The 25444-nt window shown below is 47.5% G+C and overlaps 1 protein-coding gene across 1 annotated transcript in view; it reads right to left on the reverse strand.

The window, feature by feature from the left end:
- The window catches only part of LOC118370738 (seizure protein 6 homolog), a 193194-nt gene that overhangs the window by 50305 nt on the left and 117445 nt on the right, over nucleotides 1-25444 (reverse strand). The gene's annotated exons all lie outside the window — the stretch shown is intronic.

A 25444-nucleotide genomic window follows, 5' to 3' on the forward strand; every position in this document is an offset into this window, starting at 1 on the left:
CTTCTGTGATTATGCTCTTATGATGTCACGATCGTCGTGTGGAGTAGAAGGTGAGGACCAAAATGCAGCGTGGTTAGTATACATTCTTCTTTATTGAAGAAAGAACATGAAGTAAACTGAACCAAAACAATAAACGAATGTGAAGCTATAATAAGAAAACTGTGCTGACACACGCAACTAACATAGACATAGATAATCACCCACAAAGTACCGACAGAATATGGCTGCCTAAATATGGTTCCCAATCAGAGACAACGATAGACAGCTGCCTCTAATTGAGAACCAATCTAGGCAACCATAGACATACAATTTACCTAGAAAGGAAACAGCCCCATAAACATACAAAACCCCTAGACAAGACAAAAACACATACATCACTCATGTCACACCCTGATCTAACCAAAAGAACAAGGAAAACTAAGAATACTAAGGTCAGGGTGTGACATATGAGGACAGTGCTACCCTAGCAACAGCTGTCAACTTAAAGACATATATAATGCACAACAACAAGTTAATGTAGTGTTATGAATGAATGAACTCATAGCTAAAGCATTGGATAATAGTCCCATTCAACAAAGGGCATCACGACCTAATCACATTATACTGAAATCCCCATGACAATGAAATACTTCTAGAATACTGTTGGGATAATCCAATTTGTGTTGGCATTAGTCCCGACTGTCTACCTCACACTGATCTAATCCTGGATCAACACACGTCTGTCTGACGATACGGACGTGGTTTGTTTCGTTAATATGCAAACAGGAGGTCATCAGCACATTAAGGTTAAAAGCATCATAATCCCTTCAAGGGGAATTACTACAATATGAATTCAGCTCCTCCACCAGAATAATAAAATACGTCCCAATCAAAACTGACTATGCTGCTAACTATTGTATGTAAAAGCAACACATGAAAACTAAATCATTCATGTGACACTTCCTCATAAAATAAACAACAGATTTTGGAGCGCGTGTGGGGGAGGAGACGTATGCAGTCGACAGTGAGCTTTCTGTATCTCTCCCTGCAGCAAACCAGTCCTCCTCTCCAGAGATTCCCCTTCTACCTCTACAGAGGTATGAAGGGATACGGGGAGGAGGGAGACATAAAAGAGAGAGAATAAAGGAGAAATCCACTAATTAGGTGTACGTCGTGTGAGTGTCTGTGAGGGTACTACAGTATGTGGGCTGCTAGCTAATTATAGAGAATGATTCAGTTGGGGGTAGGGAAGGGATAGAGCACCAGCACTAACATCTGTTCCAGACAGGAGAACTGGGCCATGAGGAGGAGAGAAGAGAGGAGAGATAAAGAGACAGTAGTCCCCTGGCCCCCACAGTGAGGGCCCCAGGGCCGTACATGGACAGTCTTGGTTCTACTGTTTAATACTGAGGCTGAGAGTTCTGTCTGTCTGGGCCACCTGACACAGTGACACCTGGGCCGACACTGCAGACACAAAACACACTGATAGACAATTTACATACCATATATATAACACACATAATCCATACACAAAAAACTTTTTTTTGGTGTAGATCACACAGGTACAAATCCTGGCACACACACTGAAAAGGGAGACTTTGTGTGGTTTCCTGTGTGCATTGATATGCCTGTCCTTGAAAGGTTCTGGCAAGTCAGGCACAAACAAAAGCTCTACTTGAACACCTGTGTAATCCTGGCTTGAGGGGCCGGTTGAATGCAGATCTGTGGAGGTTGCTCCTGCTGAGCAAAGGTCGGCTGAAGGTGAAGAGCTGAGTAGTTGTCTACAGAGAGAAGAAATTACAGTATGTGGAACCAAGCTGGACAGCAGGCACCAAACTATGTACTGAGGACAAAAGAGAAAATGTAGAGAAAAAATCCATTGGCCTCGAAAGACTCAAGTCCATGCTCAACACTTGTAGAACATGCTAAAAACATACTGAATGTATCCTATCAGCTTGCCTTTCCGATCCCACAGATCCGGTTAAGAGCAATGAGGGTAAAAAAAAAAACACAGGCTAAGCTTCACTCATAAGAGATGGAACATTCACATGCTTTCCCCACCTGTACTTCTCATTTAACATTCACCTCAGCCATTTCAATTTCATTATCGCCACAATCCCTATGCACCTGTCAGAAAATTGGTTTATGCAGTTCACCTGAATAAAGCAGGGAAAAGTAGAGAAGGGAGAAAAAAATTGTAGGGCAAGGAAAAGCCAGTAACAACATGGAAACAAGAGTAAGGTTATATGGAGGGAAATGAAAGGCATACTGTGAGATGCCTATTAATTATATACAGTGAGCTCCAAAAGCATTGGGACAGTGACACAACAAAACATGTTGTCACTATCCCAATGCTTTTGGAGCTCACTCTATCAGGAACATGGAATACTTTATATTCAGTGTGACAACACTTCAGTGGCAAATGTTATTTAATGTAATCGATGTCTACCAACCCACCTCTGCTTCTACACTGAAACTTGGCATTGAAAGTTGCTTTATCAAATCATTTACATTTACATTTAAGTCATTTAGCAGACGCTCTTATCCAGAGCGACTTACAAATTGGTGCATACACCTTATGACAACCAGTGGAACAGCCACTTGCATCTAAATCTTGTTGGGGGAGAAGGGGGGTGAGAAGGATTACTTACCCTTACTTACCCTATCCTAGGTATTCCTTGAAGAGGTGGGGTTTCAGGTGTCTCCGGAAGGTGGTGATTGACTCCGCTGTCCTGGCGTCGTGAGGGAGTTTGTTCCACCATTGGGGGCCAGAGCAGCGAACAGTTTTGACTGGGCTGAGCGGGAACTGTACTTCCTCAGTGGTAGGGAGGCGAGCAGGCCAGAGGTGGATGAACGCAGTGCCCTTGTTTGGGTGTAGGGCCTGATCAGAGCCTGGAGGTACTGAGGTGCCGTTCCCCTCACAGCTCCGTAGGCGAGCACCATGGTCTTGTAGCGGATGCGAGCTTCAACTGGAAGCCAGTGGAGAGAGCGGAGGAGCGGGGTGACGTGAGAGAACTTGGGAAGGTTGAACACCAGACGGGCTGCGGCGTTCTGGATGAGTTGTAGGGGTTTAATGGCACAGGCAGGGAGCCCAGCCAACAGCGAGTTGCAGTAATCAAGACGGGAGATGACAAGTGCCTGGATTAGGACCTGCGCCGCTTCCTGTGTGAGGCAGGGTCGTACTCTGCGGATGTTGTAGAGCATGAACCTACAGGAACGGGACACCGCCTTGATGTTAGTTGAGAACGTCAGGGTGTTGTCCAGGATCACGCCAAGGTTCTTAGCGCTCTGGGAGGAGGACACAATGGAGTTGTCAACCGTGATGGCGAGATCATGGAACGGGCAGTCCTTCCCCGGGAGGAAGAGGAGCTCCGTCTAATCAAACTTTACTTGTCACATGCGCCGAATACAACAAGTGTAGACCTAACCATGAAATGCTTACTTGCTAGTCCTTAACCAACAGTGCAGTTCAAGAAGAGTTAAGAAAATATTTACCAAGTAAACTCAAGTAAAAAATGATAAAAAGTAACACAATAACGAGGCTATATACAGGGGATACCGGTACTGAGTCAGTGTGTGGGGACAGAGGCTAGAGGTCATTTGTACATGTAGGTAGGGGTGAAGTGACTATGCATAGATAAAGTAGCAGCAGCGAGTAGCCGTGTACAAAATAAATGGGGGTCAATGTAATAGTCCAATGGCCATTTGATCAATTGTTCAGCAGTCTTATGGCTTGGGGGTAGAAGTTGTTCAGGAGCCGTTTGGTCCTAGACTTGGCGCTCCGGTACCGCTTCCCATACTGAAGCAGAGAAAACAGTTTATGACTTGGGTGACTGGAGTCTCAGACCATTTTATGGGCTTTCCTCTGATACCTGATTATTATATAGGCCCTGGATGGCAGGAAGCTTGGCCCCAGTGGTGTACTGGGCCGTACGCACTACCCTCTGTAGCGCCTTACGGTCAGAGTCCGAGCAGTTGCCATACCAGTCGGTGATGCAACCGGTCAGGATGTTCTCAATGGTGCAGCTGTAGAACCTTTTGAGGATCTGGGGAACCATGCCAAATCTCTCCAGTCTCCTGAGGGGGAAAAGGTTTTGTCGTGCCCTCTTCACGACGGTCTTGGTGTGTTTGGACCATGATAGTTCGTTGGTGATGTGGACACCAAGGAACTTGAAACTCGACTGGCTCCACTTCAGCCGGGTCGATGTTTGTGGGGGCCTGTTCGGCCCTCCTTTTCCTGTAGTCCACGATCAGCTCCTTTGTCTTGCTCACATTGAGGGAGAGGTTGTTGTCCTGGCACCACATGGCCAGTTCTCTGACCTCCTCCCTATAGGCTGTCTCATCGTTGCGTTGTTAGTGATCAGGCCTACCTACCACTGTTGTATCGTCAGCAAACTTAATGATGGTGTTGGAGTCATGTTTGGGAGTACAGAAGGGAGTACAGGAGGGGACTAAGTACACACCCCTGAGGGGCTCCAGTGTTGAGGATAAGCGTGGCAGACGGGTTGTTGCCTACCTTTACCACGTGGGGGCTGCCCGTCAGGAAGTCCAGGATCCAGTTGTATAAAGTGTAAGTAGTGCTAAAGCTGCATCTCCTCTACACTATTATTTAGAGGGTAGAGAGTAACCATTTGTACATCTTTAAAACACTGTATATTTACATACAAGTATATTAGTAATGTCTTTATTCTTTTGGAACTTCTGTGAGTGTAATGTTTACTGTTCATTTTTATTGTTTATTTCACTTTTGTATATTATCTACCTCACTTGCTTTGGCAATGTTAATATATGTTTCCCATGCCAATAAAGCCCCTTGAATTGAATTGAATTGAGTAGAGCATCAGAAAAACATTATCTGGCCACTTATTCTCATGTCTGACCTGTTTTACTGAGGTTAATAGCTGCTGATTCTAAATCTCATTGTCTAGATGAGCTGAATTAACATTAGCACTGATTGAACAATATAACAACTCCTAAGAGGAGGAGCCTGCATAATGTTTATTAACATTAACACTGATTGAACAATATAACAACTCCCAAGAGGAGGAGCCTACATAATGTTTATTAACATTAACACTGATTGAACAATATAACAACTCCTAAGAGGAGGAGCCTATATAATGTTTATTAACATTAACACTGATTGAACAATATAACAACTCCTAAGAGGAGGAGCCTACATAATGTTTATTAACATTAACACTGATTGAACAATATAACAACTCCTAAGAGGAGGAGCCTACATAATGTTTATTAACATTAACACTGATTGAACAATATAACAACTCCTAATAGGAGGAGCCTGCATAATGTTTATTAACATTAACACTGATTGAACAATATAACAACTCCTAAGAGGAGGAGCCTGCATAATGGTTGGGGATAGGGCTGTTTACTGCCCCCTCTGGAGTAATTGCGTGCCCATAGTAAACAGAATTTTTTTGTTGTCAAAAGTTGCTAATATATGCAAATAAAAAATATTATTGAATAGAAAACACTCTAAAGCTTCTAAAACCGTTTAAATTATGTCTGTATGTAAAGCAGAACTCTCAGGGCAGTCATTCTCCCAAACTCTCTCTTGTCATCAGAAAAGTTGGCCCAACTTTGACGTTATCGCCCCCACCCTTCCCAAGCACTTACAGGTCTGGGAACAGTCTCTGTCTTCAGCGCGATGTCTGCTTCCAATGGGGCTTCTCATTGTGAGAATCACATGCTCACAAGAGTTTTGGCGGCCGAAACCTTTCGGTCACGTGAAAAAACAGGTTACTCTCATGCGCGCTCTGCTCCGGTCCTGTCTTTTTTCCAAGATCGATTAAACAATGCGTGTGTTTCTGGTCGTCCTCACGATTGCTGTACACCTTTATAATATGTTAAAGCTTGATTATGAACATAGTTTGACAAGTGTAGTCAACATATAATATGTAATTTCGACGTTTTAGTGCGCATCCACTTGACTTTTGGCTGCATTTCAACCGAAATGTGTCGTGTTTGAGAACAGAAAGACACAGACTGCAAAACTAAACGCTGTTTTTGGTAAGTATAATTCCTTCCAGGTCTTCTGATGGAAGAACAGCAAATGTAAGGGAATATTTATGTGGTAAATTTGGGTTTCTGTGGACTCCAAGATAGAGGAGCCATAATGCTACTTTTTGAGCGCCGACTCATAGTATAGCCTAGTGAACGAAACCTGTAACGTTAAAAATAAATGTAACACAGCGATTGCATTCAGAAGAAGTGTATCTTCCTGTATATATGTAGAACATGCATATTTAGTCAAAGTTTATGATGTGTATTCCTTGTTAGCTGACGTTATCTGCCGGAGCTATCGTCATTTCTCAGGACATTTGAGTAGCATTTTTTGAATGATGCATCATTATAAACAGAGATTTATGGATATATATAGCATATTATTGAAAAAAACATAAATGTACTGTGTAACATGTTATATTACTGTCATCTGATGAAGATTTCAAAAGGTTAGTGAAATTATTTTTCTTTAATCCTGCGTTTGTTGATTGCATATTTTTTCAACTTGGCTATGCAAATTAGCTGTGTCTTCGGTGGTGGTTTGACATAAATATGTGCTATGTTTTCGCCGTAAAACATTTTAGAAATCTGACTTGCTGGGTAGATAAACAAGGTGTTTATCTTTCATTTGAGCCATTGGACTTGTTAATGTGTGGAGGTTAAATATTTTTCGGAATATTTTTGCGTTCCATGCGCCACCTTCCAGCTGAACGTGGGGGGGGAGTTCCCGAATGGGAATCATAACCCCCTTCTGGTTAACATTGTGTTATACTGATCCTGTTAGTCTTCCAACTGAAACACTCTGGAACTTTTCTATCCGATTCTCATTCATCCAATTCTCCATCTCTCTCTCTCTCTCCCTCCATTCTTTGCTTTTTCTCTCTCTGTCCTCCTGAGATTTAGAGACAGAACAAGAAGACCTATTGAAACCCTTTCTGATCTCTTAATTCCTCGACTCTCTGTCCCTTCCTTGTTATTTCCTATCATCTAATTCTCTCCTTCTTTCTTTCTCTCTCTCGGAGGACCTGAGCCCTAGGACCATGCCCCAGGACTACCTGACATGATGGCTCCTTGCTGTCCCCAGTCCACCTGGCCATGCTGCTGCTCCAGTTTCAACTGACCTGAGCCCTAGCACTATGCCCCAGGACTACCTGACATGATGACTCCTTGCTGTCCCCAGTCCACCTGACTGTGCTGCTGCTCCAGTTTCAACTGTTCTGCCTTGTTATTATTCGACCATGCTGGTCATTTATGAACATTTGAACATCTTGGCCATGTTCTGTTATAATCTCCACCCAGCACAGCCAGAAGAGGACTGGCCACCCCACATAGCCTGGTTCCTCTCTAGGTTTCTTCCTAGGTTTTGGCCTTTCTAGGGAGTTTTTCCTAGCCACCGTGCTTCTACACCTGCATTGCTTGCTGTTTGGGGTTTTAGGCTGGGTTTCTGTACAGCACTTTGAGATATCAGCTGATGTACGAAGGGCTATATAAATACAATTTGATTGATTGATTGATTGATAAAATAGTCTGTGAAGTTTACAACAAGGTGACATGGGAGAGGCAGGGGTAGGGAGAGGAGAGTAAGGGGAGCTGTCTTCCAGCCTACAGCCTTACAGCAGACTGAATCCAAGACAGATGAGCAGGCTGCTGATAGCTGATACTGTAGCTGACCCACCTTGACCTGGACAAAATGCATCTTTAAAAACCCCACCAGAAAGGATTCTAAAGTGCTGCACTCTCCACATCTAAAAACCCTGCCACCGCCACATTGGTGAACTTCAAATCCTCTCCCAACAATAGCAAGGTACAAAAGAGGCAAACCGAGTGCAAGGCAGAAGGAGAGATGAGTAATGGACTTTCCCTCCCTCTCTTCTTTCTTTCCTTTCACACTCCCTCTATGACTCTCTGACTATCAGCCAAGGCACTGGAGATTTGCCTGTGTGGCAGCAGGTGTGACTGAAGCCACTTCCAGAGAGTGCCTGTGGTGTTGTGAGGGTCACCATGTGAGGGTCACCATGTGAGAGCTTTCCCAGATAGAGGTCAGCAGTCTCATCTACTGCCTGATCCTGTCAGTGTCTGACTGGAGACAGCAGGTGCACATCATGAAATGAGAGGAAACTCAGGATGTGAACTAACATGGCTGCCATTCCTGCCACTTGTCCCGCTGAGTTCAGTGTTAGGGATAGAAATTAATAACACTGAAAATAACTAGGACTTCACTCTGAGTCAGAGGACATTACGGTCTTGTAAGGACCTTTGTTGTCTTAGCCAGAAAGCTCAAGTTCACAAACCTGGTGTCCCGGAGACTTTTTAATTTGGCCTACCCCGGCCAAACCCTAACCCGGACAACGCTGGGACAATTGTGTGCCGCCCCATCCACCGCTGCCCCCTGGACACTGATCTCCTGGCTACATAGCTGATGCACGCTGGACTGTCCATTACTCACGGTACTCCATTCTACTTGTTTGTTTTATCTGATGGTCCCGTTGCCTAGTCAACGCCATTTTACCTGCTGTTGTTGTGCTAGCTGATTAGCTGTTGTTGTCTCACCTACTGTTTTAGCTAGCTTTCCCAATTCAACACCTGTGATTACTGTATGCCTCGCTGTATGTCTCTCTCAAATGTCAATATGCCTTGTATACTGTTGTTCAGGTTAGTTATCATTGTTTTAGTTCACAATGGAGCCCCTAGTTCCACTCTTCATACCCCTGATACATCCTTTGTCCCACCTCCCACACATGCGGTGACCTCACCCATTACAACCAGCATGTCCAGAGATACAACCTCTCTCATCATCACCCAGTGCCTGGGCTTACCTCCGCTGTACCCGCACCCCACCATACCCCTGTCTGCGCATTATGCCCTGAATATATTCTACCATGCCCGGAAACCTGCTCCTCTTATTCTCTGTCCCCAATGCTCTAGGCGACCAGTTTTGATAGCCTTTAGCCGCACCCTCATACTACTCCTTCTCTGTTCCGCGGGTGATGTGGAGGTAAACCCAGGCCCTGCATGTCCCCAGGCACCCTCATTTGTTGACTTCTGTGATCGAAAAAGCCTTGGTTTCATGCATGTCATCATCAGAAGCCTCCTCCCTAAGTTTGTTTTACTCACTGCTTTAGCACACTCTGCTAACCCTGACGTCCTTGCCGTGTCTGAATCCTGGCTCAGGAAGGCCACCAAAAATTCAGAGATTTCCATACCCAACTATAACATCTTCCGTCAAGATAGAACTGCCAAAGGGGGAGGAGTTGCAGTCTACTGCAGAGATAGCCTGCAAAGTAATGTCATACTTTCCAGGTCCATACCCAAACAGTTCGAACTGATAATTTTGAAAATTACTCTCTCCAGAAATAAGTATCTCACTGTTGCCGCCTGCTACCGACCCCCCTCAGCTCCCAGCTGTGCCCTGGACACCATTTGTGAATTGATCGCCCCCCATCTAGCTTCAGAGTTTGTTCTGTTAGGTGACCTAAACTGGGATATGCTTAACACCCCGGCAGTCCTACAATATAAGCTAGATGCCCTCAATCTCACACAAATCATCAAGGAACCCACCAGTACAACCCTAACGCTGTAAACAAGGGCACCCTCATAGACGTCCTCCTGACCAACTGGCCCTCCAAATACACCTCCGCTGTCTTCAACCAGGATCTCAGCGATCACTGCCTCATTGCCTGTATCCGCTACGGAGCCGCAGTCAAACGACCACCCCTCATCACTGTCAAACGCTCCCTAAAACACTTCTGCGAGCAGGCCTTTCTAGTCGACCTGGCCCGGGTATCCTGGAAGGACATTGACCTCATCCCGTCAGTTGAGGATGCCTGGTCATTCTTTAAAAGTAACTTCCTCAACATTTTAGATAAGCATGCTCCGTTAAAAAAATGCAGAACTAAGAACAGATACAGGTTCACTCCAGACCTGACTGCCCTCGACCAGCACAAAAACATCCTGTGGCGGACTGCAATAGCATCGAATAGTCCCCGCGATATGCAACTGTTCAGGGAAGTCAGGAACCAATACACGCAGTCAGTCAGGAAAGCTAAGACCAGCTTCTTCAGGCAGAAGTTTGCATCCCACCGTACCTTCTCCGCTGTGCAATCTGGTTTCCGAGCCGGTCACGGGTGCACCTCAGCCACACTCAAGGTACTAAACGATATCATAACCGCCATCGATAAAAGACAGTACTGTGCAGCCTTCTTCATCGACCTTGCCAAGGCTTTCGACTCTGTCAATCACCATATTCTTATCGGCAGACTCAGTAGCCTCGGTTTTTCGGATGACTGCCTTGCCTGGTTCACCAATTACTTTGCAGACAGAGTTCAGTGTGTCAAATCGGAGGGCATGCTGTCCGGTCCTCTGGCAGTCTCTATGGGGGTGCCACAGGGTTCAATTCTCGGGCCGACTCTTTTCTCTGTATATATCAATGATGTTGCTCTTGCTGAGGGCGATTCCCTGATCCACCTTTACGCAGACGACACCATTCTATATACTTTCGGCCCGTCATTGGACACTGTGCTATCTAACCTCCAAACGAGCTTCAATGCCATACAACACTCCTTCCGTGGCCTCCAACTGCTCTTAAACGCTAGTAAAACCAAATGCATGCTTTTCAACCGATCACTGCCTGCACCCGCATGCCCGACTAGCATCACCACCCTGGATGGTTCCGACCTTGAATATGTGGACATCTATAAGTACCTAGGTGTCTGGCTAGACTGCAAACTCTCCTTCCAGACTCATATCAAACATCTCCAATCGAAAATCAAATTAAGAGTCGGCTTTATTCCGCAACAAAGCCTCCTTCACTCACGCCGCCAAGCTTACCCTAGTAAAACTGACTAACCTACCGATCCTCGACTTTGGCGATGTCATCTACAAATTTGCTTCCAACACTCTACTCAGCAAACTGGATGCAGTTTATCACAGTGCCATCTGTTTTGTCACTAAAGCACCTTATACCACCACCACTGCGACCTGTATGCTCTAGTCGGCTGGCCCTCGCTACATATTCGTCGCCAGACCCACTGGCTCCAGGTCATCTACAAGTCCATGCTAGGTAAAGCTCCGCCTTATCTCAGTTCACTGGTCACGATGGCAACACCCATCCGTAGCACGTGCTCCAGCAGGTGTATCTCACTGATCATCCCTAAAGCCAACACTTCATTTGGCTGCCTTTCGTTCCAGTACTCCGCTGCCTGTGACTGGAACGAATTGCAAAAATCGCTGAAGTTGGAGACTTTTATCTCCCTCACCAACTTCAAACATCAGCTATCTGAGTTCAATCACAGCCTGTTGTGATACAGCCTGGAATCAAACCAGGGTCTGTAGTGACGCCTCTAGCACTGAAATTCAGTGCCTTAGACCGCTGCGCCACTCGGGAGCCCTAGTGCTGGGATGCCGTTGGGCTGAAACAGACTCCAGATTGTGGTGTTCAACCCTCTCGTCTCAGTGAGGGAAGATCAGTGAGAAAACAACAGTCGACGTTGTCATGGCAAGTTATTTACACTGTCACCCAGGTGGTGCACAGTACCGGTGCTCAGTAGTGCTGACAAGACAAACAAGTACAGTGAGATTAGAGAGAGCTGTGCTCTCTCACTGACACTAAGTGCATCTCCTTGCTTCTCTTTCCCCCAGTGTTGTGTTCACAGAGCCCATGTGGAATCTGCTAATTGCGCTTCTCCCAGCTCCTCCATGGCCCCTGCATGGTTCCTAACAGGCATCAGTGCAACTGACAACAGGACAACATTCACTGTGAGGAAAGAAAAACACAAGGGCCTGATCCAGTGAGAGGAGGGGAGAGGAGAGAGGAGGAGAGGCCTGGTCCAGAGAGAGGAGGGGAGAGGAGAGAGGAGGAGAGGTCTGGTCCAGAGAGAGGAGGGGAGGGGAGAGAGGAGGAGAGGACTGGTCCAGAGAGAAGAGAGGAGAGGAAAGGTCTGGTCCAGAGAGAGGAGGGGAGGGGAGAGAGGAGAAGAGGTCTGGTCCAGAGAGAGGAGGGGAGAGGAGAGAGGAGGAGAGGCCTGGTCCAGAGAGAGGTGAGGAGAGGAGAGAAGAGGAGAGGTCTGGTCCAGAGAGAGGAGGGGAGGGGAGAGAGGAGGAGAGGCCTGGTCCAGAGAGAGGAGGGGAGAGAAGGGGAAAGAGGAGGAGAGGTATGGTCCAGAGAGAGGAGGGGAGAGGAGAGAGGAGGAGAGGTCTGGTCCAGACAGTAGAGAGGAGAGGAAAGGCCTGGTCCAGAGAGAGGAGGGGAGAGAGGAGGAGAGGTCTGGTCCAGAGAGAGGAGGGGAGGGGAGAGAGGAGGAGAGGCCTGGTCCAGTGAGAGGAGAGGAGAGAGGAGAGGAGAGGAGAGGAGAGGAGAGGAGAGGAGAGGAGAGGAGAGGGAGGAGAGGAGAGGAGAGGAGAGGAGAGGAGAGGCCTGGTCCAGAGAGAGGAGGGTAGAGGAGAAGAGAGAGGAGGAGAGGCCTGGTACAGAGAGTGCTGGTTATTGTGAAGGAGGAGAGAGGATCGGAGAAAAGATGCTATAAAATTACGTTTTATAGGATGTGGAGGTAGCTGTTTGACAGCTTCTTCTGCCTGAGCTGAAACATCAGAGCCATTTGGGAGTGCAAAGTCATCTTATTTCAGAGATATAGATACAAGTTTGATACACACATGCTACTAGGTTAATGTATAGTACATATTACTGGTGAGCTCTCATTGCTGAAGATACTGCTCTTGTGACAAAACGAAAATGTAGTTTCCTTCAACCTCGCTCGCACTGCGTGCAATGTAGATATCAAATAACACCACAGTTCACGGGCAGAGTAGTGGGTGAAACCATTCACTTCAATAAAAAGGTGTGATATAAATAAAGTTTCATTTCATTTTGTGTTGTCATGTAAGAATATTTGGTGCCATTGTAATAAGGTTGGCAATACGAGAGGTCTTCAGACGTAACATTTTTGTATTATTTTCCTTGAAAGAACAACTAGTGGGTTTTAAGTGCTTCTCCCCTATTTGGAAAGTTGGTCTGCCTGCTCTTCAGTCAGAGAGAAATATTCTGAGGGTAGTGAACGTGTGACTGTGATCGTCCTGTCAATCACTGTTTTATATATTTTACTGCAGATAAAAACCAAGTCAAACTGAAGTGGGCGTGTCCGTGTGCCTTTCTTCTGGGTTGCTATATGAAGTTGGTTACACTCAAATCAAATCAAAGTTTATTTGTCACGTGCGCCGAATATCAAATCAAATCAAATGTATTTATATAGCCCTTCGTACATCAGCTGATATCTCAGAGTGATGTACAGAAACCCAGCCTAAAACCCCAAACAGCAAGCAATGCAGGTGTAGAAGCACGGTGGCTAGGAAAAACTCCCTAGAAAGGCCAATACAAACTTACAGTGAAATGCTTACTTACAGGCTCTAACCAATAGTGCAAAAAAGGTATTAGGTGAACAATAGGTAGGTAAAGACATAAAACAACAGTAAAAAGACAGGCTTATAGCGATGCTATAATAGTAGCGAGGCTACATACAGACATCGCTTAGTTAGGCTGATTGAGGTAGAATGTATATGTAGATATGGTTGAAGTGACTTTGCATATATGATGAACAGAGAGTAGCAGTAGCGTAGAAGAGGCGGTTGGCGGGTGGTGGGTTGGACACAATGCAGACAGCCCGGTTAGCCAATGTGCGAGAGCACTCTCTCCCACAGATGAGGACAGGTCATCAACAGGCCCTTGTTTTCACTTGCCTCCAGCTGCCTAGTTATGATTGAGTTGTGGACTATCTATCAGGAGATCAGAGTGGAGTGGGCCAGGGTATTGATTCAGTAAAAGGTCTGAGCCGTGTGCTTTAGTGTACTGGGAGTCAGTGAGACTGGCTAAGCACAGCTAAAGCCCTGTGGGCTACAGCTTGAACTCTATCAGGGTTCAGTCAGAGAGGGAGCCACTGTGCTATTAACATGTTGCAGGTCAAATCAAATCCATTTTTATTGGCCACATACACATGGTTAGCAGATGTTAATGCGAGTGTAGCAAAATGCTTGTGCTTCTAGTTCTGACCGTGCAGTAATATCTAACAACTAATCTGACAATTTCACAACAACAACCTTATACACAAGTGTAAAGGAATGAATAAGAATACGTACACATAAATATATAGATGAACGATGGCTGAACGGCATAGGAGGGTGCAGTGGATGGTATAGAGTACAGCATATACATATGAGATGAGTATTGTAGGGTATGTAAACATTATATAAAGTGGCATTGTTTAAAGTGACTAGTGAAATATTATTAAAGTGGCTAAAGATTTGAGTCAGTGTGTTGGCAGCAGCCACTCAATGTTAGTGATGGCTGTTTAACATTCTGATGGCCTTGAATTAGAAGATGTTTTTCAGTCTCTCGGTCCCAGCTTTGATGCACGTGTACTGACCTCGCCTTCTGGATTATAACGGGGTGAACAGGCAGTGGCTCGGGTGGTTGTTGTCCTTGATGATCTTTTTGGCCTTCCGGTGACATCGGGTGATGTAGGTGTTCTGGAGGGCAGGTAGTTTGCCTCCGGTGATGCATTGTGCAGACCTCACTACCCTCTGGAGAGCCTTACGGTTGTGGGCAGAATTCTCTCGATTGTGCATCTGTAAAAGTTTGTGAGTGTTTTTGGTGACAAGACACATTTCTTCAGCCTCCTGAGTTTGAAGAGGCGCTGTTACGACTTCTTCACCACGCTGTCTGTGTGGGTGGACCATTTCAGTTTGTCCGTGATCTGTACACCGAGGAACTTAAAACACTTTCCACCTTCTCCACTACTGTCCCGTTGATGTGGATAGGGGGGTGCACCCTCTGCTGTTTCCTGAAGTCCACGATCATCTCCTTTGTTTTGTTGATGTTGACTGAGAGGTTATTTTGCTGACACCACACTCCGAGGAACCTCACCTCCTCCCTGTAGGCAGTCTCGTCGTTGTTGGTAATCAAGCCCACCACTGTAGTGTCCTCTGCAAACTTGATGACTGAGTTGGAGGCGTGCATGGCCACGCAGTCATGGGTGAACAGGGAGTACAGGAGAGGGCTGAGAACACACCCTTGTGGGGCCCCAGTGTTGATGGTCAGCGGGGTGGAGATGTTGTTTCCTACCCTCACCACCTGGGGGTGGCCCGTCAGAAAGTCCAGGACCCATATGCACAGGGCTGGGTCGAGACCCAGGGTCTCGAGCTTGATGACGAGTTTGGAGTGTACTAAGCTGTTAAATGCTGAGCTGTAATCGATGAACAGCATTCTTATATAGGTATTCCTCTTGTCCAGATGCGTTAGGGCGTGTGTAGTGTGATTGCAATTGCGTCGTCTGTGGACCTATTCGGGCGGTAAGCAAATTGGAGTGGGTCTAGGGTGTCAGGTAGGGTGGATGTGATATGATCCTTGACTAGTCTCTCAATGCACTTCATGATGACGGAAGTGAGTGCTATGGGGCAATAGTCTTTTAGCTCAGTTACCTTTGCTTTCTTGGGAACAGAAACAATAGTGGCCCTCTTGAAGCGTGTGGGAACAGCAGACTGGGATAGGGATTGATTGAATATGTCCGTAAACACACCAGCCAGCTGGTCTGCGCATGATCTGAGGACTCGGCTAGGGATGCCGTCTGGGCCGGCAGCCTTGGGAGGGTTAACACGTTTAAATGTTTTACTCACGTTGGCTGCGGTAAAGGAGAGCCCGCAGGTTTTGGTAGCGGACCGTGTCAGTGGAACTGTAATATATTCAAAGCGAGCAAAGAAGTTGTTTAGTTTGTCTGGGAGCAAGACGTCGGTGTCTGCGATGGGGCTGGTTTTCTTTTTGTAATCCGTGATTGACTGTAGACCCTGCCATATGTATCGTATCTGAGCCATTGAATTGTGACTCTACTTTGTCTCTATACTGATGCTTAGCTTGTTTGATTGCCTTGCGGAGGGAATAGCTACACTGTTTGTATTCGGTCATGTTTCCAGTTGCCTTGCCATGATTAAAAGCAGTGGTTTGATCTTTCAGTTTTGCCAAAATGCTGTCATCAATCCACGGTTTCTGGTTGGGGAAGGATTTAATAGTCACCGTGGGTACAACATCACCGATGCACTTGCCAATAAACTCACTCACAGAATCAGCATATACATCACTGTTGTTGTTTGAGGCTATCCGGAACATATCCCAGTCCACGTGATCGGAGCAATCTTGGAAGCGTGGAATCAGATTGGTCGGACCAGCGTTGAACAGTCCTGAGCATGGGCGTTTCCTGTTTTAGTTTCTGTCTATAGGCTGAGAGCAACAAAATGGAGTCGTGGTCAGATTTGCTGAAAGGAGGGGAAGGGAGGGCTTCGTATGCGTCACGGAAGTTAGAGTAGCAATGATCCAGAATTTTGCCAGCCCGGGTCGTGCATTCGATATGCTGATAAAATTTAGGGAGCCTTGTTTTCAGATTAGCCTTGTTAAAATCCCCAGCTACAATAAATGCATCCTCCGGATATGTGGTTTCCAGTTTACATAGAGTTATGAATATATTTCAGGGCCGTCGAGGTGTCTGCTTGGGGAGGGTGGGGGGTTCTCTGATGTCTCTCTATAAGGCTCGAATTTTGTCTACCTTGTTGTCAGGAGACTGGAATTTGGCGAGTAGTATGCTCGGGAGCGGTGAGCGATGTGCCCGTCTACGGAGCCTGATCAGAAGACCGCTCCGTCTGCCCCTTCTGCGGCGGCGTTGTTTTGGGTTGCCTACTGGGATCCGATCCATTGTCCTGGGTTGTGGTCCAAACAGAGGATTCGCTTCGGGAAAGTCGTATTCCTGGTCATAATGTTTTAAAATTTGTATTTATTATTTTATTTATCAAATTTTCTAAACATACAATATCAGTCATCCAACAGATTCCCATTCAGAGCGACACATAGAAGCATCCAGGGTCAAGCCCTGCTCAAGGGCACGTTGACCAATCTACCACCAGGCCAAAAAACGTGAAGCCCAACCCTCCAAGACCCCCCCCACACTGTTCCCAAATCGCTGTCCCTCAACCATTCGAGACCCCTCCCACAGTCCGTCCCCAGGAAGAAAAATAGAAAATACATTTAATTCCATTTTGACCAGGCCATAATGTTGGTAAGTTGACTTTGCTCTTATATCCAATAGTAAGATTTCCTGGGGTAACAATGTAAGAAATAATACATAAAAAAAATACTGCATAGTTTCCTAAGAACGCGAAGCGAGGCGACCATCTCTGTCGGCGTCATCCAGGTGACTGAATGTTGCATGCCTCCTCCCTCTGGCACACAGTAACCTAATACATTAGTCAAAGGTTCAGGACAAACATCATGTTTATGGTAATAATGATTTACAGGCATAATGTAGCCTACATGTTCCAGCTGTGGGTGGCTCATGGCTGAGGTTGATAAATCCATTACCCTCTGCTCCCAGGTTTATGTAATCTTCTGCAGTCTGTGGCGCACAAACTCTATGTCATTTCACTACGAAGCGTGTGCACAGTGGAGAATGATTTACATATGAGAGAAACATATCCTCCACTCACACAGAAAGAAAATGGACAAACGACTGTGTTTGAACATATATATATTTTCTAGCAATTTTGTTGGAGCCTAGTCGTCAATATTTCCATATATTTAGATATGAACTATCATCCCAGACAGTCTTTAGTGAAGCACTCTTCCTCAGCCCTCCAAAAAGTATCAGGGTGAAACTCACCGGATATTGAACTGACAGATTGCGCTACCCTTTATTAAAGCAGTGACAGATACATCCTAATCAATCTCTGCCATCAACCCAGACAGAGACTGCAGATAGAACTGTACTTTATTGAACTGTGCCGAGGTCCACTTAAGCCAGAGTAGTTGGGAATATTGACCCATCAGTCGATACTCTGCAGTACTACCCACCATGGCTTCAGTGAGCTGCTTAAAGATCCTGTCCCACCACCTACACACTGCTGGAGTGAACACAACTACTGGTCTGGACTCTCATATTAAATGCAGTCCTTGGATAGGAAATTAGCATATTTTAGTTGGGTCTGCAGTGCACTAATCTATGAACTCCCACATACTTGGGCCTACAGCGTAAAGTTAATCACTGCGGACTATCCTACCTTCACATGACAACTACCACTGTTGGGTGGTTAATCCACATCAGTCTTAATCTTCTAAGGCCTACATGAAGGCAAACGTTTAAATCCTTACTCTAAAGTGGAGGATAAACTGGAGTGGTTCAGACCCACATTCTATAAAGCCCCCTGGCCTAGAGAAGTCCTTTGAAGTAGATTAATCCAAAAGATTTCCAGATAAGAGGAATAATCAACCCAGTCTTTAAGAAAGGGGATGACACAAATCGACTGTCTGACCATTAAGCTACCTGTAATGTGTACGCTGGAAGTCTTGAAGCAAGTACAGGGAGCGCAAAATTAACAGAACATAGTACAGAACATAGTACAAAACAAGAAACACAAAAACGTACAGACATGAAATAGAAACAGAGTCAATAACGCCCAAGGAAAGAACCAAGGGGAGTGACAGATATGGGGGAGGTAAACCAGGAAGGTGATGGAGTCCAGGTGATTCTCATAAGGCGCAGGAGTGCGTAACGATAGTGGCAGGTGTGTGTAATAATGAGTAAACTGGCGACAACGAGCGCCAGAGAGGAGGAGCGGGAGTAGACTTGATACCAGCTGAAGTGCAGAGGGCTATAGAGGGGTGTATGGGGCTATAGAGAGGTGTATGGGGCTATAGAGGGGTGCATGGGGCAATAGAGGGGTGCATGGGGCTATAGAGGGGTGCATGGGGCTATAGAGGGGTGTGCCAGCTCCAGGCATAAGCGACATAAGTGGTTGATTAGGGTCCCTGGCTGCTAAGGGGCCTCCAACCCAACAACAAAAAAAGAGAGTTAGAAAAGTAGAATATATAAGGTGCAAGTTGGACATTTGGTTATGCATCAGCAATTTTTATTTTCTTATGTCAGTCACTGACAGTCACTCAATATGCCATGTCAGATAAAAAGAATGTGATTGGTAAATTAGTCTCATCAGCTGTCTAAACTTGTAGTAATCATGGCCGAATACCAACCAGTCACGCAGGGCAAGTGTCCAGGGGCCCTGACCTCAAGGGGGCCCCTATTGATTTTGTTAATCCCTCTCACTCAGATATCATTAACATGGCATGTAGCTGTAAAATTGGAAAAGAATGTACTCTAAAACATACATTTCTCTCCACCGTCATGATTGGGGGGGGGTCACTAAAAGACTTTGCCCACAAGGTTTGTAGATGGTGTAAAGGGGGGTAAACTGTGTGTAGAGGGGTATAGACTCGGTGTATAGTGATGTAGAGGGGTTTATTATGTAGAGGGGTGTATAAGGTAGAGGGATGTGGAGTGTGGGGAGTGTAGAAGGGTGTAGAGGGATGTAGGGGGTTTAGACTGGGTGTAGTGAGGTGTAGGATCAGGGGGGTGGGGGGTGTATTGAGGTTTAGAGGGGTGAAGAGGGGTGTAAGGGTTTGTAAATGGGTGTAGAGGTGTAGAGGGATGTAGGGGGTATAGAGGGGTATAGATTGGGTGTAGTGGGGTGTAGTGTCAGGGGGTGTAGAGGGGTATAGAGGAGGTGTAGTGGGGTGAAGAGGGGTGTAGGGGGTTGTAAAGGGGTGTAGAGGGCTATAGGGTGTATGGGGATGTGGTGTGTGTAGAGGGCAGTAAACTGGGTGTAGAGGGGTGTAGATGGGTGTATATGGGTGTAGGGGGTTGTAGAGGGCTTTAGACTGGTTTAGAGGGGTGTAGATGGGTGGGTAGGGGGTGTATAGGGGTGTATAGAAGTGTAGACTGGGTGTAGAGGGTTGAAGTGTGATGTAAAGAGGTTTATACTGGATTTAGTGGTGTGTAGCGGGGTGTTGACTTGATGTAGGGGGGTAAAATGGTAAAACTAGAAAAAAATTCTCTCCACCTATGGCAGAAAAAAATAGCAGGAAATTTAAAACATACATTCCTCTCCGCCGTCAAGAGGGGTGTAGTGGGGAGTAGATGGGTGTAGAATGCTGTAGAGGAGAGTAGACTGGGTGAAGAGTCATGTAGAGGGGTGTAGTGGGGTGTAGATGGGTGTAGAATGCTGTAGAGGATTGTAGACTGGGTGAAGAGGCATGTAGAGGGGTGTAGTGGGGTGTAGTGGGGAGTAGAATGCTGTAGAGGAGTGTAGACTGGGTGAAGAGGCATGTAGAGGGGTGTAGTGGGGAGTAGATGGGTGTAGAATGCTGTAGAGGAGTGTAGACTGGGTGAAGAGGCATGTAGAGGGATGTAGTGGGGAGTAGATGGGTGTAGAATGCTGTAGAGGAGAGTAGACTGGGTGAAGAGTCATGTAGAGGGGTGTAGTGGGGTGTAGATGGGTGTAGAATGCTGTAGAGGATTGTAGACTGGGTGAAGAGGCATGTAGAGGGGTGTAGTGGGGTGTAGTGGGGAGTAGAATGCTGTAGAGGAGTGTAGACTGGGTGAAGAGGCATGTAGAGGGGTGTAGTGGGGTGTAGTGGGGAGTAGAATGCTGTAGAGGAGTGTAGACTGGGTGAAGAGGCATGTAGAGGGGTGTAGTGGGGAGTAGATGGGTGTAGAATGCTGTAGAGGAGTGTAGACTGGGTGAAGAGGCATGTATAGGGGTGTAGTGGGGAGTAGATGGGTGTAGAATGCTGTAGAGGAGTGTAGACTGGGTGAAGAGGCATGTAGAGGGGTGTAGTTGGGTGTAGAGCGCTGTAAAGGGGTGTAGAAGGGTGTAGAGAGATGGGGGGTGTAGGGGGATGTCGAGGGGTGTAGATGGGTGTAGAAGGGTTTAGAGGGCTGGTGGGTGTAGGGGTGTGTGCAGAGGGGTGTTGTCTGGTGTAAAGAGATGTACAGGGTTGTAAGAGGGTTGTAGAGGGTTGGGGGGGTTAGGTAGAATGTAGGGGGTTGTAAGGGTGTGTAGACAGGTGTAGAGGGCTGGAGGTGTAGGGAGGTGTAGAGGGGTGTAGAGGAGTTTAGATGGGTGTTGACTGGGTGTAGAGGGCTGGAGGTGTAGAGGGGTGTAGATGGGTGTAGACTGGGTTTAGAGGGGTGTAGACGAGTGCAGATGGGTGTAGAGGGTTTAGAGGGGTGTAGATGGGTGTAGACTGCGTTTAGAGGGGTGTAGAATGGTTTAGAGGGGTGTAGACGAGTGCAGATGGGTGTAGAGGGATGTAGACTGGGTTGGGTAGGGTGTAGGGGGGTGTAGAGAGGTATAGAGTGGTGTAGAGAGGTGTACAGGGGTGTTGAGAGGTGTAGGGTGGTTTAGAGGGCTGTAGAGTGGTGTAGAGAGGTGTACAGGGGTGTTGAGAGGTGTAGGGTGGTTTAGAGGGCTGTATAGTGGTGTAGAGAGGTGTACAGGGGTGTTGAGAGGTGTAGGGTGGTTTAGAGGGCTGTAGAGTGGTGTAGAGAGGTGTACAGGGGTGTAGGGGGGTAGAGAGGTGTAGGGTGGTTTAGAGGGCTGTATAGTGGTGTAGAGAGGTGTACAGGGGTGTAGGGGGTGTTGAGAGTTGTAGGGTGGTTTAGAGGGCTGTATAGTGGTATAGAGAGGTGTACAGGGGTGTTGAGAGGTGTATGGTGGTTGAGAGGGCTGTAGAGAGGTGTATAGGGCTGTAGGGGGGGTAGAGAGGTGTAGCGTGGTTTACAGGGCTGTAGAGTGGTGTAGAGAGGTGTACAGGGGTGTTGAGAGGTGTATGGTGGTTTAGAGGGCTGTAGAGTGGTGGAGAGAGGTGTACAGGGGTGTATGGGGGTAGAGAGGTGTAGGGTGGTTTAGAAGGCTGTAGAGTTGTGTAGAGAGGTGTACAGGGGTGTAGGGGGTAGAGAGGTGTAGCATGGTTTACAGGGCTGTAGAGTGGTGTAGAGAGGTGTACAGGGGTGTAGGGGGGTAGAGAGGTGTAGGGTGGTTTGGAGGGCTGTATAGTGGTGTAGAGAGGTGTACAGGGGTGTAGGGGGGTAGAGAGGTGTAGGGTGGTTTAGAGGGCTGTATAGTGGTGTAGAGAGTGTACAGGGGTGTTGAGAGGTGCATGGTGGTTTAGAGGGCTGTAGAGTGGTGTAGAGAGGTGTACAGGGGTGTAGGGGGTAGAGAGGTGTAGGGTGGTTTAGATGGCTGTATAGTGGTGTAGAGAGGTGTACAGGGGTGTTGAGAGGTGTATGGTGGTTTAGAGGGCTGTAGAGTGGTGTAGAGAGGTGTACAGGGGTGTAGGGGGTAGATAGGTGTAGGGTGGTTTAGAGGGCTGTATAGTGGTGTAGAAAGGTGTACAGGGGTTTTGAGAGGTGTATGGTGGTTTAGAGGGCTGTAGAGTGGTGTAGAGAGGTGTACAGGGGTGTAGGGGGTAGAGAGGTGTAGGGTGGTTTAGAAGGCTGTATAGTGGTGTAGAGAGGTGTACATGGGTGTTGAGAGGTGTATGGTGGTTTAGAGGGCTGTAGAGTGGTGTAGAGAGGTGTACAGGGGTGTAGGGGGGTAGAGAGGTGTAGGGTGGTTTAGAGGGCTGTATAGTGGTGTAGAGAGGTGTACAGGGGTGTTGAGAGGTGTATGGTGGTTTAGAGGGCTGTAGAGTGGTGTAGAGAGGTGTACAGGGGTGTAGGGGGGGTAGAGAGGTGTAGCATGGTTTAGAGGGCTGTAGAGTGGTGTAGAGAGGTGTACAGGGGTGTAGGGGGTAGAGAGGTGTAGCGTGGTTTAGAGGGCTGTAGAGTGGTGTAGAGAGGTGTACAAGGCTGTAGGGGGAGTAGAGAGGTGTAGGGTGGTTTAGAGGGCTGTAGAGTGGTGTAGAGAGGTGTACAGAGGTGTAGGGGGAGTAGAGAGGTGTACAGGGGTGTTGAGAGGTGTATGGTGGTTTAGAGGGCTGTAGAGTGGTGTAGAGAGGTGCACAGGGGTGTAGGGGGTAGAGAGGTGTAGCGTGGTTTAGAGGGCTGTAGAGTGGTGTAGAGAGGTGTACAAGGCAGTAGGGGGTAGAGAGGTGTAGATGGGTGTAGACTGCGTTTAAAGGGGTGTAGAATGGTTTAGAGGGGTGTAGACTGGGTTGGGTAGGGTGTAGGGGGTGTAGAGAGGTATAGAGTGGTGTAGAGAGGTGTACAGGGGTGTTGAGAGGTGTAGGGTGGTTTAGAGGGCTGTAGAGTGGTGTAGAGAGGAGTACAGGGGTGTTGAGAGGTGTAGGGTGGTTTAGAGGGCTGTATAGTGGTGTAGAGAGGTGTACAGGGGTGTTGAGAGGTGTAGGGTGGTTTAGAGGGCTGTAGAGTGGTGTAGAGAGGTGTACAGGGGTGTAGGGGGTAGAGAGGTGTAGGGTGGTTTAGAGGGCTGTATAGTGGTGTAGAGAGGTGTACAGGGGTGTAGGGGTGTTGAGAGTTGTAGGGTGGTTTAGAGGGCTGTATAGTGGTATAGAGAGGTGTACAGGGGTGTTGAGAGAGGTCTGCAGAGAGGTGTATAGGGCTGTAGGGGGTAGAGAGGTGTAGCGTGGTTTACAGGGCTGTAGAGTGGTGTAGAGAGGTGTACAGGGGTGTTGAGAGGTGTATGGTGGTTTAGAGGGCTGTAGAGTGGTGGAGAGAGGTGTACAGGGGTGTAGGGGGTAGAGAGGTGTAGGGTGGTTTAGAAGGCTGTAGAGTTGTGTAGAGAGGTGTACAGGGGTGTGGGGGGGGGGTAGAGAGGTGTAGCATGGTTTACAGGGCTGTAGAGTGGTGTAGAGAGGTGTACAGGGGTGTAGGGGGTTAGAGAGGTGTAGGGTGGTTTGGAGGGCTGTATAGTGGTGTAGAGAGGTGTACAGGGGTGTAGGGGGGTAGATAGGTGTAGGGTGGTTTAGAGGGCTGTATAGTGGTGTAGAGAGGTGTACAGGGGTGTTGAGAGGTGTATGGTGGTTTAGAGGGCTGTAGAGTGGTGTAGAGAGGTGTACAGGGTGTAGGGGGTAGAGAGGTGTAGGGTGGTTTAGATGGCTGTATAGTGGTGTAGAGGTGTACAGGGGTGTTGAGAGGTGTATGGTGGTTTAGAGGGCTGTAGAGTGGTGTAGAGAGGTGTACAGGGGTGTAGGGGGTAGATAGGTGTAGGGTGGTTTAGAGGGCTGTATAGTGGTGTAGAAAGGTGTACAGGGGTTTTGAGAGGTGTATGGTGGTTTAGAGGGCTGTAGAGTGGTGTAGAGAGGTGTACAGGGGTGTAGGGGGTAGAGAGGTGTAGGGTGGTTTAGAGGGCTGTATAGTGGTGTAGAGAGGTGTACAGGGGTGTTGAGAGGTGTATGGTGGTTTAGAGGGCTATAGAGTGGTGTAGAGAGGTGTACAGGGGTGTAGGGGTGTAGAGAGGTGTAGGGTGGTTTAGAGGGCTGTATAGTGGTGTAGAGAGGTGTACAGGGGTGTTGAGAGGTGTATGGTGGTTTAGAGGGCTGTAGAGTGGTGTAGAGAGGTGTACAGGGTGTAAGGGGGTAGAGAGGTGTAGCATGGTTTAGAGGGCTGTAGAGTGGTGTAGAGAGGTGTACAGGGGTGTAGGGGGGGTAGAGAGGTGTAGCGTGGTTTAGAGGGCTGTAGAGTGGTGTAGAGAGGTGTACAAGGCTGTAGGGGGGAGTAGAGAGGTGTAGGGTGGTTTAGAGGGCTGTAGAGTGGTGTAGAGAGGTGTACAGAGGTGTAGGGGGGAGTAGAGAGGTGTACAGGGGTGTTGAGAGGTGTATGGTGGTTTAGAGGGCTGTAGAGTGGTGTAGAGAGGTGCACAGGGGTGTAGGGGGGGTAGAGAGGTGTAGCGTGGTTTAGAGGGCTGTAGAGTGGTGTAGAGAGGTGTACAAGGCAGTAGGGGGTAGAGAGTGTAGATGGGTGTAGACTGCGTTTAAAGGGGTGTAGAATGGTTTAGAGGGTGTAGACTGGGTTGGGTAGGGTGTAGGGGGTGTAGAGAGGTATAGAGTGGTGTAGAGAGGTGTACAGGGGTGTTGAGAGGTGTAGGGTGGTTTAGAGGGCTGTAGAGTGGTGTAGAGAGGTGTACAGGGGTGTTGAGAGGTGTAGGGTGGTTTAGAGGGCTGTATAGTGGTGTAGAGAGGTGTACAGGGGTGTTGAGAGGTGTAGGGTGGTTTAGAGGGCTGTAGAGTGGTGTAGAGAGGTGTACAGGGGTGTAGGGGGTGTTGAGAGTTGTAGGGTGGTTTAGAGGGCTGTATAGTGGTATAGAGAGGTGTATAGGGGTGTTGAGAGGTCTGTAGAGAGGTGTATAGGGCTGTAGGGGTAGAGAGGTGTAGCGTGGTTTACAGGGCTGTAGAGTGGTGTAGAGAGGTGTACAGGGGTGTTGAGAGGTGTATGGTGGTTTAGAGGGCTGTAGAGTGGTGGAGAGAGGTGTACAGGGGTGTAGGGGGCAGAGAGGTGTAGGGTGGTTTAGAAGGCTGTAGAGTTGTGTAGAGAGGTGTACAGGGGTGTAGGGGGTAGAGAGGTGTAGCATGGTTTACAGGGCTGTAGAGTGGTGTAGAGAGGTGTACAGGGTGTAG

This window comes from Oncorhynchus keta, chromosome 18, assembly GCF_023373465.1.
Source record: "Oncorhynchus keta strain PuntledgeMale-10-30-2019 chromosome 18, Oket_V2, whole genome shotgun sequence".
Lineage (NCBI taxonomy): Eukaryota > Metazoa > Chordata > Actinopteri > Salmoniformes > Salmonidae > Oncorhynchus > Oncorhynchus keta.